Genomic DNA, 14,381 nt, shown 5'->3' with positions numbered 1-14,381 from the left:
TAGAATTTCAGTCTTACTTTAAGTTCTCATTGTAATCCTCCAGCATCCAGTCCTGGTGTTGGTATTTAAGCAGAATCTCCGTTGTAGTCTCATCAGGTGTTTGGATAGTGTTTTTTTCTTCTGTCTTTCAGTGGCAGCTGCTTGGTCTGCTCTTCCCTCAGTGAGATGTGGCAGATTAAGTTTGCATGTTGTCCTCACGTTCTGGAGTTCAGCTCTGTAATCTACCAGCTGTTTTGCTTTGGAGTTGGATTTTCTTTGTGCATCATTACTGGGGGCTTGTTTCTTTGCCTCACCCCCTTTCTCTGGGGCAAGGTCAGTGATCCATCAGTTGGCTTCCTGCTGTCAGCATGTTGTGATGGTTTGCTGTTTGTTTATCAATTTTGCAGAGCCATTTGACTTTGAGTATTGCTCACTGGCTCAGGAGATGATCTTTGTGGTCCACTACCTGCTGTACTTCAGGCAGTGGCTTATTACCCACCCACTGTCGGCCTTCCTGCCTTTCCAGCTGTTTGTTTACTGATAGTTCATGTGGAGATTAGCTCCTTACCCATCCCCTCTTCTCGGGTGCACTTTCAGAGTTCCCGCTCCCTCTGCTGTGTGCTAGTTTTCATTTTGTTGTTTATTGTTCAGTTGTTTTTTGTGGGGGTGGGAGATTAGTCTGCCCAGGGGGATATGCTGGTTTATCCCAGGTGTGGCTGAGGGAATACTGCATGATGCTTGGAGCTCACCTATTTGGTCTGCCAAATGTCTCTCAAGCAAGTTTGGAGCCAGTGGCTAGTGGCAGCAGTGGCAGCTCTTCTGTTTTCTCAGTGTAACATGGTGTGGAGAAGCTTTCTATGGGGTAAGGGTTCAGGGTGTTGAAGTTTTGATGCTCCTTGGTGCTTTATTTCCACTAAGTGTGGCTCCAGTATCTCATCAAGGATTTTGATTCATGGAGCTCACACTGTCTGCTTTTGTACCCTAGTTGCCACCTTGGATCCTACTCAGGCATTAATTTTTAATAAGTAAAAAGTATTATCTTTGCTGGGATGGTCATGCATGCAGAAGTGGGTATTCATACCTCTGTCTATGCACTTCTGTGTCTTGTTGGGCTATCTGCCACTTAGAGAGAGCTAAGGCTGGTTTTCCTTCCCCACCTCTACCCACTTTTTATGCTGCTTGTCAGTAAGTCAGTGGAAGTTGTGTAGGTTTTAGCTTATTAGAATGAATATCCTATAGCTCACAACAAAGAAACAGCTGATCCAAATATTAGTAGCAATGAGATTGAGAAATCCTGCTTTAATCCCAAAAGATCATCCATAAGAAATATGTAATAAATATCACTTAAATGGGCCCAGCCTTTCATCAGAAGAAAAACTGTTATCTTGGGGGAATTTCTGAAATCAGAAATTACTTTAAGAATTTTTCTAGAGCTTTTTTTTCCCATCCTGGTGTGAATTTTATTAACCTCATAGCTCATCTCATCTTACGATGTAAGTTCAGTAAAGGGATACATCACTTGCTTTAAAAATTGGGTTTAATATTTCATCCAAATGGCAAACAGATACCAACTATGCACATATTTAAAAAAGTGGTGTCCATGTTTTCCATAGCCAGTGTTTAATTTTTATAAATATAATCATACAATAAAATGTTCCCATGAGTACATTTAGGTTTTCAAATTATTTTAATATTATTATGTAGTTGAGGAATTAAATGCAAAGGGCATGCTAGGGGTAAGGACATAGGGAATATTCTTTACTTTTGCTCAGGATCTAAAGTATCCATTTACTACCTCATCAATCTTAAGTAAACTATGCTATTAAAATGGAAGTGGCAGAAAGACTAGGTCCAGAATCACATAAAAAAAATGAAAGCAAGACTCATTTAAACCCCAAAAGGATTTATCTCTGTGTCCCTCTCCTTCTCTATTACCTTTCTTTTCACTTGCTAAGGATGTTCTACCTACTGTAAAGGAGCTTGGTCCCTTCCTTGTATCACAGGGCTCCACAGACCAGTAGAATTTAGAGAATGCTAGAGTTGTGTCATTTCTGTCACTTATCTGCTGAGACACTATTGTATTGTGTCCTTGGATGCTGAGATCACACAGGGGAAAAGAACATGAACCAGTTTCCTAACTCAGAGATTAAGCATTCACATTATCTCTCTTCATTTGACAAAAGATAGGACACATAGTTTTTCTAGTCTTCTTTCTTAACTAAGATGGTGGTGAGGAGAAGGATGGTACCACCTATGGTACATAGGTGAAATTTCCAGTTTGGAGATGAGGTTTAATTACGCATGCAGTTTTTGAAGGCTAACACACTATAAAATGGTATGAATTATTGTTTATTGAGGACCCATTTGAGTTTTGAGGAGAGAAACAAAGCTCTTTAAAACTTTTAGAAATCTCTTTTTCTGACAATATGGCATAGGTGACATTTTCCTTCTGGAAAGTCCCAAGAGCTGCCATGTTGGGCCACAGTCCTTGAAGATAGAATAAGTTGTTTTTGAGGAAAAATTGATAGAAAATGTGCTAACCTCCCCCTTTTCTAAACTTCAAAAATCAGACTCTAATTACAGATATCTTTTCCAGATTGAACCACCACTAATTTAACCAGAAACATGTGTGTGTAACAAAAGAACTCATAAAAGGAACATTTGAGGTTTCACATGGATTTCTGCAGAAGACAAACACAGTAAAATCACAGAATTGGCTGATGGATACTCTGCTATACTAAAGCTATAAAGATTTTATTGAATCTTTGGGGCTTATAAGATCCATTCATCCTTTAAGAGAAACTAAAGATTTTAATCCACAGAGGATCTTTCCACTGTTTACCAGAGGAGCAAATCCTCCCACCTTGAATGGCACAGTCTAGACCTTTCTGGAACCTAGTATGATTTGCACATCTGATCTCCATTGAGTTCTGTCAGATATGCTATGGAGGGGTGTTACCCCTGTTGCTTGTTATATGAACTGAGATGATATTGAGCACTTCGAGCTTGAATTATTGCAATATGCTTCCTATTAAAAATAGCCCATTTTGGAACTCTTATCCCAGAAAGAAGTCTAATAATGCCAACAATACTAAATAGATATTCACCAAATTACCATACCACATGAATTCAATTGATTCATCTTCAAGGTGAATGTTCTCAGGACTATTCCAAAAGTCCACTTATTAACCTAGAGGGCTGATACATGGAGATGCACCCCAAAGTCCTGTACCCTCAATGTTTTGGAGGGATATTGAGAAAAATTATTCAGCAAGTTGAATTCAATAAACACTTCCTTTCCCTAGTAAAGCCTATCTACTCATTCCTATTTCCTTTGTCTCTTCTTATAAACTGTTATCAGAAAACTTTTAGAAGTTGAACAGACCAACATACTAAAGCATGAGTCTTAGAGGTTGTCACCTATCTAGGATAGATAGGCAAGGTCTGTTATAACATTACAATGCTCACACCTGCTCCCCCACTGTCATCAAGCATACCAGGGTATTCAAATGCCTTGTGATCTTTGTTCTTTTCATATTTATACATCAAAGTCTGCTCAGCAGATACGCACATGCCTGGACTCTTTACCCCCATTAGTTCTGTGTTCTAATGTCACCTTTCCAATTAGGCCTACTTTCCCCACACTGTTCAAAATGGTACACAGTATCAGCTTTTCTTATCCAAATTTCCTGCTTGATTTTCTCCCTAGCAATTACTGTCTTACATAAACTCCTTATGTAATTGGCTTTTTGTCTTAATTTTTGTTTCCCCAGCCAAGATGCCCCACCACTGACGAATGGATTAAGAAAATGTGCTATCTATACACAATGGAATTTTATGCAGCCATGAAGAAGAACGAAATGTTATCATTCGCTGGTAAATGGATGGAATTGGAGAACATCATTCTGAGTGAGGTTAGCCTGGCCCAAAAGACCAAAAATCGTATGCTCTCCCTCATATGTGGACATTAGATCAAGGGCAAACACAACAATGGGATTGGACTTTGAGCCCATGATAAAAGCTTTAGCACACAAGGGAGGGGTGAGGATAGGTAAGACACCTAAAAAACTAGCTAGCATTTGTTGCCCTTAACGCAGAGAAACTAAAGCAGATACCTTAAAAGCAACTGAGGCCAATAGGAAAAGGGGACCAGGAACTAGAGAAAAGGTTAGATAAAAAAGAATTAACCTAGAAGGTAACACACATGCACAGGAAATCAATGTGAGTCAATGCCCTGTATAGCTATCCTTATCTCAACCAGCAAAAACCCTTGTTCCTTCCTATTATTGCTTATACTCTCTCTACAACAAAATTAGAAATAAGGGCAAAATAGTTTCTGCTGGGTATTGAGGGGGTGGGGGGAAGAGGGAGGGGGTGGAGTGGGTGGTAAGGGAGGGGGTGGGGGCAGGGGGGAGAAATGACCCAAGCTTTGTATGCACATATGAATAATAAAATTTAAAAAAAATTTTTTTTTGTTTCCCCTTACTATGTATGAGCTCCCAGAGAAAGGTTTTGCTTTTTGGTTTTTTTACTGCTCTATTCTTAGTTCTAAGAAAATGATTGGCATACTGCAGGTGATTGATAAATATCTACTAAATGAATGGTGTTTGTAGATGCAAAGCAGCCATCTCTAGGCAACTAGCAGGGATGGGTACTTGAAGGGAGTATAGGCCCCAGGGCTGACTGATTGGCCAGCAGTGACCTGGAGCCAGGCTGCCCCGGCTCACAGGGCCATTGGCTTCATTTCTTCTCAGCTCCTTATTCAAGGACATCATGTGGCAGTTCCCAAATCAGCCCCAGGACCTTTAACCACAGAAAACTGCAAAAGTTACAATCAAGAGGTTCACTTCTCCCACATTCCCCCAAAGCAGAGCTCGACCAAGACAGGACCATGACAGGGACATAGCAAACTTTAGAATCTGAGGATTAGCATTTGAACCCCAGCACTTCTGCTTACCAGTTCTCAGATTTGTAATGATCCATTCTCATTGCTGAGTCTGTTTGCTTAACTTTAAAATGCAAGGGAGGAAACCCACCAAGGGTAGTTTTGGATAAAACACATGGAAGTAAATTTTGGGTTCCTGAGATATCATCCTTCAGTCCCCCTGCTACTGCCTGCCTCACAACACACTCACCAAAGCACAGGTTAAAACTTTGCTTTGCTTTGCTCTCCCCGGTTTGCTTGGGTTACTGAGTTTATTTGTAATGTCCCATACAACTTCAGATATTTTGTTAACGATTTTGACTTTTAGTCTGTAGTTTTGTAGTTCATGCCTATCTAGTTTTGTCATCAAAGCTATGTGAATCTCATTAAATATGTTGAGGAGCATCTGGGGTTTTTTTAGATGAAAAAATGGGTAATGATTTTTTTTTCATTTTTTATTATTGTTGTGCTGGAAGTCTGTTGTAACATTTTTCAAAGTTCTTACAATATATCATAGTTGAATTCATCCCTGTCATCATTCTCCTTTACGCCTCCCCCATTCCTGAAATCGTTTCAAAAGGTCTCATTTTTTACATACATGTGTATAGAGTATTTCCACCACATTTACCCTCCTGCACCCTTTCCTTTTATCTTTCCCCTCCTGCTGGGTACAACCCACAAGACAAGACCTGTTTGCCTTCCTCTTTCTGTTTTTGTTTGTTTAAGATAGTTCTACAGGGAGTTTCTTTGTGACATTTCCATGTATACATGTATTATAGCCAAAATTGGTACATCTCATCTATTTTTCTCCTTCCTACCTTAGTTCCCTTCTTATGGTGATTTCAATAGGTTTGAAAATTCTATATTCACAGAGTTTGAGGCCAGCCTGGGTTACTTAGCAAGACTGCTATCTCAAGAATCCAAACAACAACAATAACAAAAAATTGTCATTTTACAAGTTATATCATTTATGACATAAGGACTTTTGTAAATGCCACAATGTACTCACACCCAGCACAAAAATAAGAAAAAATTAAAATGTCATTTTAAGTAAAATTAAAAAATAAGAATTCTATGTTCATTCTTATATAGGAAGTACATCAATCATACTCACTTTCTTAATTTTCTTCTTTTTTACTTTTTTTTTTTTTTGGTGGTACTGGGATTTGAGACTTCCACTTTCTAGGCAGGTGCTCTACCACTTGAGCCACACCTCCAGTCCCCACTTCTGTTTTAGTTATGTTTTTGGATAGAGTCTCATGTTTTTGCCCAGGGCCAGCCTCTGATCACAATCCTCCTATCTATGGAATCCCAAGTAGCTGGAATTACAATGTGCACCACAATGCCTGGCTTACATATTGAGATGGTCTTGCTAAATTTTGGCCCAGGCTGATCACTACCTACAGTCCTCCCAGTCTCCACCTTCTGAGCATGGAAAACTTTTTAATAGGCCTGAAATTATTTCCTCTTTGAATATTTGATATAAATTGCTTGTTCTAGGCTTGATGGTATTTAAAAGTTATATTTCTACCTACTCAATTTACTTAAAGTTTATAAAGCAAGTAGGGTTTTTTCTTGATTCAGTTTTAATGTTATATTTTCCCAAGAATTTGTATATTTTATGAAGCTGTTAAGGCCAATAAACATTCATATTTTCTACTTTTTATTTGAACCATTTATGTATAACCTCTTTTCTCTGAATTTTACTAGATATTTGATTATTTTATTAGTCTTTTCAGAGAATTGAAGTTGACTTTACTTATTAGCTCTATTAAATTTATAGTAGTTTATAAAGATATCCCTTGTCTTCATTTTTTCCTTATAATGTCTCCAAATAGTGAACATTTATTACTTTGTTGTACTTTTTCTTATCTAATATCAACATTTAAGAAAATACATGTTGCTTAAAAGTTTAGTCCTATCTCACAAGTTTTGTTGAGTTACTTGTTTTGGTTAACTTTTTATCACTGTGACAAAATGTCTCAGATAAAATCTGAAGGTAGAAAGGACCTATTTTGGCTCATGGTTTCAATCCACAGTCATCTGATTCCATGGCTTCTAGGTCTGTGGCAAGGCAGAAATGCCCTGGCAGAAGTGCACAGCAGAGGAAAGCTGCTCACCTCATGGAGGCCAGGAAGCAGAAAGAGAGAGAGCATTAGGGTCAGGGACAAAATACACCCATCAAAAGTTCACCCACAGTGACCCACATCTTCCATCTAGACCTCACCTCCCAGGTGCCTCCATTATCCAATAATGCCATCAAATTGAATCCATCAGTGGACTAATCCACTGATTATGTCAGAGCTCTCATGATTGAATCAATCCCCCCTTCTCCTAAACATTGCTGCATGTGTAACCAAGCCTTCAACACAAGAGCCTTTTGGGGGGACACTTTATATCCAAACTATAACATTCTTCATTATTACAGAGTTTTAAGTATCTTAAATTCTTCTATTATATTTTTCTTTGAATTTTAAGTCATAAGGAATGTGCTTTGAGTTTTTTTAAAATATGGAGCTATGTTTAGTGAACTTCTATGAATAACATTGATTGTTAATTTAATTTCATCATTGTGTAAGAATGTGGTCAGTAAGAAATTTTTATTTTGAAGTTTATTGGCATTTAATATATGGTCAGATTTCATAAAAGTTCCATGTGTGTCCAGAAGCATATACATTCTCTAATATGGGATATCCTTTAAATCAAGTTTTTTCTCTGTATTGTTTCTTTGCATTGTTTAATTCTTCTGTATCTGTGTTCAGTTTTGTCTGTGTTATCAATTTCTGAGAAGTATGTTAAATTTTCCTACTATGCTGATTTTTTTTCTCCTGAGTATCGTGTTTTTTTTTTGAGAGTATATCTGTCATATGTTAAGTTTGTCTTCAGGGTAAATTGTTTATCACTAGTAACACTTCAAGGCAGAAATTCTACTTCATCTGTACTAATACAGCCATGCTGATTGTCATCTGACTGGCTTTGCCTATTGGGTCTTTCCCTATACCTTGACTGCAACCCATTTGTGTCTCAATGCATTTTCTATTATAACATTTAAAGCTAGGTTTTGTTATTCCTTCCTTCAAAATTGATTGATTTTTTAATCCAAATTTTCTTTATTTTCTTGGATGTTACACATTGCATTGCTATCATTTTTGTGGTTGTCCTTATGATGCTAACATGATTTAATACATCATTGTCTTTATTTTCTTCTCACATAGTACAAAGACCTTAGAATAGTTTAAAACTAACCAATCATCTCTTAAATGTTATTTCTATCCAGCGCTTTATCTAAAGTTTTAAAATCAAATGTTATTACTATTATTTGAAATAGTCAGTGCTTATATCTAACCATTTGTTTGCCATTATTTTTGCTTACTGCCCCCCCACGTCATTCTCCACCTTCTCTGGTAGGACCCTGCTATTTGTTCATGGTGAATGTTTTTATTTTCCTGTTCTTTATATTATAGCATATTCTTTCTTTTTTGTTTGAAAATGTCCTTATTTTTAAATAATAACTTAGCCATGTATGGCATTTTTAGTTAATTACTATTTTCCTAGAGCATTTTAAAGATATTAATGCATCATGTTGAAACTTTCACACTACTGTTGAGCAGTCTACTACCTGCATAAGTATTGTTCTCTTGTAATTTATCTCCCTTTTCTCTCTGACTCTCCTTGTTATCTTCTTATGCTCAATATGTATAATCACTCACTGTCAAAAACATCTGTCTCTAAAACTGCCTAAAATATTTTATGTTTTAGAAAGTTCATTTTCCTTCGCTTTAGGAAAATGATGTGATATGTATTTCTTCACTACTCCTGAAATTGGACTATTTTTACTCCCTTTAATTAGTACTGATTGCATATCTTTTACATGAAGAATAAAGCAGAGAACACCTGTGCTCTAATAGAGCATATCTTATTCCTGAGGTGATTAAGTCCTGCCTATTTTTCCATAGACTAAAAATATGGATCACATTTACATTTCTTTCTTTAATTTTTTTATTAGGCTATATTCATTGCACAGGGGGGACTCTAGCAACAATTCCAATTAGGCTTACACTGTAGATTAGTTATATTGCCCTCATAGTTTCTCCCCCTCAGCCCCCTCCCTGCCCCACTTAAAGCAATTGCAAGAGGTTTCCTTACTCTATTTCATTATAGGTTTATGAAGTCCACCAACCATATACCCTTACCGTAATCTCCTTCATTCATCCTCTCCCCTCCCACTAGTACCCACTTTCCCACACATTGTACCTATTTTACAGTCCTGTCTTTTGTTCTCAATATCCAAGCCTATGTTCAAAGGATTTTCTCAATGCATCCCTGTTGTGGGTATACTTCACGTTGGTCTGTTCAGTCCGTTGCATTGCTCTCCCATACTCCTTTCCCTCCCACCTCCCACTATTCAACAGCCTTCAACATGCATCTCTACATACTCCACCTTCACAGATGCAATGTTTTATGACATTACCAATGCTCTATCATTCTCCTTTCCCTTCCCTCATTCCCCGAGCTCCACAGAGTAGTTCCACTATTGCAAAAGTGTTCTACATATGAGTTGGTATATGATCATACATGTTTTTGTGTATATGTTTATCTTTTGGATCTTTCATGTATGAGAGAAAACATGCAGCCTTTGTCTTTCTGAGCCTGGCTTACTTCACATAACATGATGTCCTCCAATTGCATCCATTTACCTTCAAACCACATGTCACTATTCCTTATGGCTGAGTAATACTCAATTGTGCATATATACCACATTTTCTTGATCCATTCATCACTTGTAGGGCACCTGGGTTGTTTCCAAAGCATGGCTATTATGAATAGCGCTGTGATGAACACCAGTGTACAGATGACATTATTGTATTCTGACTTATGTCCCTTTGGCTAGATGCCCAGGTGTGGAATCTCTGGATCATATGGCAGTTCTAGTTTTAGATTTTTGAGGGATCTCCATACTGCTTTCCATAATGGTTGTATCAATTTGCATTCCCATCAGCAGTGTATAAGGGTTCCTGTTTCACCACATCCTTGCCAGCATTTGTTGTTGTTATTGCCCTTGAATTAGTGGCCATTCTAACTGGGGTGAGATGAAACCTGAGCGTTGTTTTGATTTGCATCTCTTTTATAACCAGGGAAGATGAACACTTCTTCATGTATTTATTGGGCATTTATACCTCCTCCTTTGAAAATTCCCTGTTTAATTCATGTGCCCATTTCTTCATTGGGAGGTTTATTCTTTGGAAGTTGAGCTATTTTGAGATCCCTGTAGATTCTGGATGTTAGTCCCTTACTGGATGAGTTGCTGGCAAAGATTTTCTCCCATTCTGTGGCTAGTCTATTGAATCTAGTGATGTTTCTTTTGCTGTTCAGAAGCTTTTAGGTTGATGCAGTCCCATTTGTTCATTCTTTCTCTTAGATGCTGAGTCTTGAGTTCTACTTAATAAGTTGTTCCGTTTACCTATATGTTCCAGTGTATTTCCTACTACTTCCTGGAGTTGTTTCAAAGTTTCAGGCCCTTGAGTTAATTTTGGTGCAGGGTGAAAGACAGGGATCTAGTTTCAGTTTTCTACATGTGGATATCCAGTTTTCCCAGCAGCATTTGTTGAAGAGGCTGTCATTTCTCCATCATGTGCTTTGGGCTCCTTTGTTGAAGATCAGTTAGCTATAGATGCATGGATTTATGTCTGGATCTTCTATTCTTATCCATTGGTCTTTCTGTCTGTTTTTGTGCCAATACCATGCTGTTTGTATTGTTATGGCTCTGTAGTATAGTTCAAAATCTGGTATTGTGATGCCTTGAGCATTGGCCTTTTTTCTCAGAATTGCTTTGACTATTCAATGTCTGTTGTGTTTCCATATGTATTTCATGATTGATTTTTCTATTTCTGTGCAGCATGTCATTGGAATTTTGATAGAGATTGCTTTGAACGTGTAGATTCCTTTGGGTAGTATGACTATTTTCACAATGCTAATTCTACCAATCCATGAACATGGGAGATCTTTCCATTGTCTGAGTTCTTTGATTTCTCTCTTCAGTGGTTTATAGTTTTCATTAAAAAGGTCTTTGGTTTCCTTTGTTAAGCTTACTCCAAAGTTCTTTATTGTTTTTGAGACTATTGTAAATGGGATTGTTTCTCTGATTTCTTTCTCAATCTGTTTGTTGTTAGTGTATAGGAAAGCTACTGACTTCTGTACATTAATTTTGTATCCTGCTACTTTGCTGAAAGAATTTATAATTTCTAACAGTTTTTGGTAGAGTTTTTAGGGTCTTTTAGATATAAGATCATGTCATCTGCAAATAAGGATAATTTGACTTCTTCCTTCCCTTTTTAATTCCTTTTAATTCTTGTTCTTGTCCTTTTACTTTGACTAGGAATTCCAAAACTATATTGGAATGGGGGAAGTTTTTCTTATGTGCTTAATTTTTTATTCCTTAATAATTCTTATCTTTCACCTAAGGCTCCCCTCATTTACTTTGTTACCTTGAGTCTCTCAAAGTATGTTAATTTGAATCAGTGTAAGGCTTAAAGAGGATTTCAGTAGTCTCAGAAGCAAAAGTTCTCTTTAATTTCAGAGACACATGGAACCACACCAGAGAAGAACTTAAATTACCAGGATCTTACTCAAGCTTGGATGGTCAAGTAGTTTTGAATAAATCTCTACCTCATTTGGTTTTTAACTTCCTGAGTTTTAAAATGAAGAAGTTATCTTTAAGATTCTTTATGTCTTTCTAGATCTTCTACTTCATTTCCCAAAGCATTAGAAGGTAGATGCTTTGGTGATAAGCTCTGAAATGTATCCTGTCATATTTAGTTATAGAAATGAAAAGTCTTCCTTGCATAAAAACATTTGCATCAAGATTAACTTCATTTGCAAGTTCAGAAAACCCAATTTGGTGGTCTTTGAAGTTGAAGATTTGTTATTTCACATGATAACAACTCAGTAATAAGCTCAGGGTTTATATAGGCTGCTTCAATATGTCAGCAGGAGCCCAGGTTCCTTCTATCTTTTGCTTTGGCTATCATTAGCAAGGGGCCATTGTTCTTATTGTGACAAGATGGCAGCCATACCTTTGAGCATTTCTTCTCTGTTATAGGCAGCAAAAAGAGGTAGGAAAAGCTGAAGAGGAAAAATGGGTCTCAAATGTCTGTCCATTTTTTATGAACCTTTCTTGGAAATTCCCCCTTTGACTTCCATGAACATGTAATTGTTAGAATATGCTAGTAATTGCTATAATGTGGCTATTTCTATTTAGCTTTTCTAAACATCAGTAACAAAGAGGCTTAGAAATAAATCAGGAAAACAGTCTCATTCATAATACCCTGAAAAAAATACCTAGGAATAAGCTTAACTAGGAGGTAAAAGACCTCCTCAATGAAAATTATAAAGCATTGAAGAATGGAAGAAGACACTAGAAGATGGAAAGATCTCCTGTATTTATGGATCAACATTAATATTATTTAATTGATTATGTTGTGAGAATGGCTCTACTACTGAAAGCAATCTACAGATTCAATGCAATCCCCATCAAATTCCAATGTAATTCTGCACAGAAACAGAAAAGTGTGCCTTTAAATTCATATGGAAGCATAAAGGCTCCAAAATATCCAAAGTGATTCTAAGCATAAAGAGCAATGCTGGAGGCATCATAATACCCGAATTTAAACTGTACTACAGAGCTACAGCCAATGAATGGATACAGAAAAGGTGATCGTATATACAATGGAGTATTATTTAGCCATAAAGAAGAATGAAATAGTGTTATTTTTAGGAAAATAGTTGGAACTGGAGATCATCGTTTTGTTAACAAAATAAACCAGACTCAGAAAGACAATTGTCACATGTTTTATTTCATATAAACATGAATCTAGACCAAAAAAAAAAAAAAGACATGAGTATGAAATGGGGACTCTTTTTTTGGTGGGAGAGAGAGCCAGAGGGAGAGTAAAAGGAGAGGGCAATGGGGGCGTGAATAGTATCTACATACATTATATGCATGTGTGAAAATACAATAATGAAACCCATCAAAATTATAAATAAAAGGTGGGAGGGGAAATAAGAAAGAATAATAAAAGGGGTGAACATTATCAAGGTACATTATATGCATGCATGGAAATGTAATTAAACACTTGTACAACAACTATTCTAATATAAATAAATAGTGAAGTTTGACACATACTGAGTTGGAGATACAGATAACAGGAGAGGAGACTGTGGTTGATCTAAGTAGAGATGTTCAGGCAGCCATTAGATACTCTGTCAGGAACTCGACTGCTCAGCATTTAGTAAGCACCAGTGGGCCAGGCAGTGGACTGAGCAAAGAGTATGTAAAGATGACAAGACATGGTTCTCTCAAGGATTTTATTTCTCCTTAAGTGAGCAGTCATATACCTATGTAAGCCAAATGAAACCACATAAATATTAACATGAAAGTAATATGGAACATACAGGATAATATTTGAATTTAGTCTTTGAAAGAAAAGTTTAGAATAGAGACCAATTGGCTAATAATAACACAATGAAGGTGATTGGTGATTGGTGATCCCATGGTTGGGATCACACAGGGAAAAGAGCCAAGGCATCATCAACATGCTTGAGAGAGAGGAGGCAGGACAGGGCAGCACTAAAGGGCAGGTGTTATTATAGAAAGACCAGGCTTTGCATCTTCTCTCTGCCTCTGCTGAATGAATGACCTCACAAAACTTATTCAGCCTCTTAGAAGTTATTGCTATCTTAGATGTGATTTATTCTCCAAATTCCATATGCTGGAAACTTGGTCCTCAGCACATGAAATTGATGTGATAGTGTTGAGGTGGTGGAACCTTTAACAGGTAGGGGCTAGTGTGAGATTATTGGGTCATCAGGGGTATTTCCAGTGGAGGGGATTAATGCTGGTATCATAGAGTGATCTAGTTCTCATGACACTGAGTTGTCAGAAGGTGAGGCCACCCTACATACTGGGTACCTTCTACCTGGGATTGGTTCTCTTTCTGTTTCTCCTCCATCTTGTATTACAGCCAAGGGGCTGGTGCCACTAGAATTGTGAGCCAAATAGACCTCTTTCTTAAAATACCTAGGCTCAGATATTTCATATAGCAGTAGAAAATGGACAAATACAAGTATTTTATCACTTAAAAATGTGGAGATGTCAATACGTTTTACCCAAAGGGGTACTGAAAGAATTAGGGAAATAATGTAAATCTAGAAAGCATTTAGTATTTTATGCTAACTTTTAAAAAATGTTTTAAATCTTCAATGAAATTGGAAAATGAGAGTTCAAAGTCATGAATAAAAACAAGGGAACCGACTTGCCGTGGAATCTAAGATAGAACAGAATTTCAAAATAGAAGTCTGTAGTTATCCATGCCAGACATTACAGCAGATACAGTGAGGAACAAAAACTGTCTTGGGCTGGGAATAGGAGTCCATTGGAAACTTTAATGAAAGTAGTTTCACTACAAACCCCAGATTACAG

General features: G+C 37.1%; 1 long non-coding RNA gene across 20 annotated transcripts in view; it reads left to right on the top strand.

Annotated features, from left to right (window-relative positions):
* LOC109682548 (uncharacterized) overlaps window positions 1–4,278 on the top strand; it is a 383,265-nt gene extending 378,987 nt beyond the window's left edge. For 7 of the 20 annotated variants that reach the window (XR_012449240.1, XR_012449239.1, XR_012449226.1 and 4 more), the window contains exon 23: window positions 3,753–4,274. This is a non-coding gene — a long non-coding RNA (uncharacterized lncRNA). Of the gene's footprint in view, window positions 1–3,752 lie in introns of all 20 variants that reach the window. The other 13 variants (XR_012449220.1, XR_012449242.1, XR_012449232.1 and 10 more) reach the window with 5 other exon arrangements.
* Window positions 4,279–14,381: the final 10,103 nt, after the last annotated feature.

The sequence above is a fragment of the Castor canadensis genome, chromosome 6 (genome assembly GCF_047511655.1).
Source record: "Castor canadensis chromosome 6, mCasCan1.hap1v2, whole genome shotgun sequence".
Taxonomy (NCBI): domain Eukaryota; kingdom Metazoa; phylum Chordata; class Mammalia; order Rodentia; family Castoridae; genus Castor; species Castor canadensis.
The sequence above is the reverse complement of the archived record's forward strand: the minus strand, read 5'-3'. Positions and strand labels throughout refer to the sequence as shown.